The sequence below is a fragment of the Tiliqua scincoides genome, chromosome 7 (genome assembly GCF_035046505.1).
Source record: "Tiliqua scincoides isolate rTilSci1 chromosome 7, rTilSci1.hap2, whole genome shotgun sequence".
NCBI classification, from domain to species: domain Eukaryota; kingdom Metazoa; phylum Chordata; class Lepidosauria; order Squamata; family Scincidae; genus Tiliqua; species Tiliqua scincoides.
The window spans coordinates 5,322,847-5,326,384 of NC_089827.1; the positions used below are offsets into that span (position 1 = coordinate 5,322,847).

Genomic DNA, 3,538 nt, shown 5'->3' on the forward strand with positions numbered 1-3,538 from the left:
ATAGAGGTTAAAAGAGAAGATGTTTCAGACCTCATTGATAAATTAAAGATCAATAAGTCACTGGGCCCTGATGGCATCCACCCAAGGGTTATTAAGGAATTGAAGAATGAAGTTGCAGATCTCTTGACTAAGATATGCAACTTGTCCCTCAAAACGGCCATGGTGCCAGAAGATTGGAGGATAGCAAATGTCACGCCTATCTTTAAAAAGGGAAGGAGGGGGGATCCGGGGAACTATAAGCCGGCAGCCTAACATCTATACCGGGTAAGATGGTGGAATGCCTCATCAAAGATAGGATCTCAAAACAGATAGATGAACAGGCCTTGCTGAGGGAGAATCAGCATGGCTTCTGTAAGGGTAAGTCTTGCCTCACGAACCTTATAGAATTCTTTGAAAAGGTCAACAGGCATGTGGATGTGGGAGAACCCGTGGACATTATCTATCTGGACTTTCAGAAGGCGTTCGACACGGTCCCTCACCAAAGGCTACTGAAAAAACTCCACCGTCAGGGAATTAGAGGACAGGTCCTCTCGTGGATTGAGAACTGGTTGGAGGCCAGGAAACAGAGAGTGGGTGTCAATGGGCAATTTTCACAATGGAGAGAAGTGAAAAGCAGTGTGCCCCAAGGATCTGTCCTGGGACCGGTGCTTTTCAACCTCTTCATAAATTACCTGGAGACAGGGTTGAGCAGTGAGGTTGCAAAGTTTGCAGACGACACCAAACTTTTCCGAGTGGTGAAGACCAGAAGTGATTGTGAGGAGCTCCAGAAGGATCTCTCCAGGCTGGCAGAATGGGCAGCAAAATGACAGATGCATTTCAATGTCAGTAAGTGTAAAGTCAAGCACATTGGGGCAAAAAAATCAAAACTTTAGATATAGGCTGATGGGTTCTGAGCTGTCTGTGACAGATCAGGAGAGAGATCTTGGGGTGGTGGTGGACAGGTCGATGAAAGTGTCGATCCAGTGTGTGGCGGCAGTGAAGAAGGCCAATTCTATGCTTGGGATCATTAGGAAGGGTATTGAGAACAAAACGGCTAATATTATAATGCCGTTGTACAAATCTATGGTAAGGCCACACCTGGAGTATTGTGTCCAGTTCTGGTCGCCGCATCTCAAAAAAGACATAGTGGAAATGGAAAAGGTGCAAAAGAGAGCGACTAAGATGATTACGGGGCTGGGGCACCTTCCTTACGAGGAAAGGCTACGGCATTTGGGCCTCTTCAGCCTAGAAAAGAGACGCCTGAGGGGGGGCATGATTGAGACATACAAAATTATGCAGGGGATGGACAGAGTGGATAGGGAGATGCTCTTTACACTCTCACATAACACCAGAACCAGGGGACATCCACTAAAATTGAGTGTTGGGAGAGTTATAACAGACAAGAGAAAATATTTCTTTACTCAGCGTGTGGTTGGTTTGTGGAACTCCTTGCCACAGGATGTGGTGATGGTGTCTAGCCTGGACGCCTTTAAAAGGGGATTGGACAAGTTTCTTGAGGAAAAATCCATTACAGGGTACAAGCCATGATGTGTATGCGCAACCTCCTGATTTTAGAAATGGGTTATGTCAGAATGCCAGATGCAAGGGAGGGCACCACGATGAGGTCTCTTGTTATCTGGTGTGCTCCCTGGGGCATTTGGTGGGCCACTGTGAGATACAGGAAGCTGGACTAGATGGGCCTATGGCCTGATCCGGTGGGGCTGTTCTTATGTTCTTATAAGTGAGGACAGCTACACAATCCCCAGAATTGGGAAACAGGGGTGTTTTTACTTATACGTGGCTGCAGGATGTTGCAGGAGGTGCGGGGAGTCCTCCGCAGGGCTCCCTGATGCTTAGAACATTGGGGGGGGGGAAAACCAGGTGCAAAGCACTTCCTAGTTGCTCCTTAATGGGACAGGGGTCCCTTTACACGAACTGGTGGGTCACAACCAACCAGTTGGAGAACCACTGGCCTGGTGTGCCATAAAAGTGTGGTGAAGAGCCCATGAGAAGGGGGTACAGGGGGCAGATTGTACCTGAGCCCAGGTTCAAAAGAGGGGCTCAAGAGCCAAAGGTGGGGGCTGAAAAAATTTCCTGGGAGCTTACATTTCTTATCTCTCCAGGGCCCATGAGAGAAGGTGCAGGTGACAAGCTGATGGCACCATTAAAAGTGACATGTGGGGGGTGTATCTGCCTCAGGAGGCATGTTCTGCCTGGAAGTTTTCATACGTAAGCTCTGTTGAAAAAAAGGGGAGCTGCACAAGAGGACATGAGTAGCACTCACGAATGGGACCCATTCATTTCTGCGACTAGTGCAGGAAAAGCTTCGTAGTGGATTGTACTTGGTGTTAATTAGCGGGATCAACGGTGCCTCCTGAATTCTTCAGCTCAGAGCTAGATGAGATGCAAGTTTAAACACATCATTTGGCCTTCTGCCTCTGTGTTTGTAAAGAGCAGCCACGAGTGCTCTGATCTGGATTTAGGATAGCAGCACAGAAGACGGAGTTTAATCGCATGCTGTGGTCTTGAGCTGGGTTGGAGCATTCTGGAGCTGCTCTTTTAAACAAGCCAACATGAAAAGCCAACAAACCTGATCAAAGTAATATTTTGTTTGGTTTCCAGGCATCAAACATATAGGCAGGCTCTCCATGTGACAGTTGCCGTGGATATGCAGCCCCAAATGGACTCCCTATTGCAAGTGAGATCTATCCTGGCCACAATAAAGGTGTCCCTGTCCCGTATCTGCTGATCCAGTATCCGTGGTTTTAGTTATCTGTGGTTCTCTGTGCTCCCCCCCCCCACTGTGCCCTATTACCTTCTGTTTTCTTCATTATCAAGCAGTCATGTTTCTTACTTTTATAGATGCTACAAGAGGAAAGCAACAAGCAGGCAGGGAGCATTGCTCTGGGTTCCTCCATACCTGCAGTTTCCATATCTGCGGAGGGTGTCTAGAACGGATCCCCTGTGAATACAGCGGGGGATGCCTGTATACGGAGCAACAAATCAATGCATATAAATTGCTGGCACCAGGTTGCTGGAGGCCCTAGGGCAAAGTCTGGCTTTAGGTAGCCCACAGTGCCCCCTGCCTGCCCCGTGATGGTGCACTGGGGCCTGCATCTGCCACTGATACTGAGAATGGGCAGCCCAATCTTGAAGGGGTCGCTGAGCCTCAGTGCCAGTTCTAGCATCATGAATGTGCCATAAAGCATGTGGCATCCAACTGTTACCCTGCACATGCCCGTTCTTGTCTGATCTCGGAAGCTAAGCAGGGTCAGGCCTGGTTAGTACTTGGATGGGAGACCGCCTGGGAATACCAGGTGCTGTAGGCTTATACCATAATCTTTCGAGACTGAAGGTTGCCAACCATCCAGTAAGGAGTGTGCACAGGTGCAGGGTCAGTGCCAGTGCTGAGCCTCAATTCCACAAAGAGGATGTTGTGCCACTGCTGGAGGTCAGCGAGACTGCCAGGTGGCAGTGTGGCTTTTTGGGGGTGAGGGGAAGGAATGCAGAGGGTGGAACCGGGTCAGGGAAGGGGAGGATTGGGGCTGCAAGGGGGGGG

The 3,538-nt window shown here is 49.2% G+C and overlaps 1 pseudogene; it reads left to right on the top strand.

Annotated features, from left to right (window-relative positions):
* Nucleotides 1-3,191: 3,191 nt before the first annotated feature.
* On the top strand, nt 3,192-3,308 carry LOC136658180 (5S ribosomal RNA; annotated as a pseudogene).
* Nucleotides 3,309-3,538: the final 230 nt, after the last annotated feature.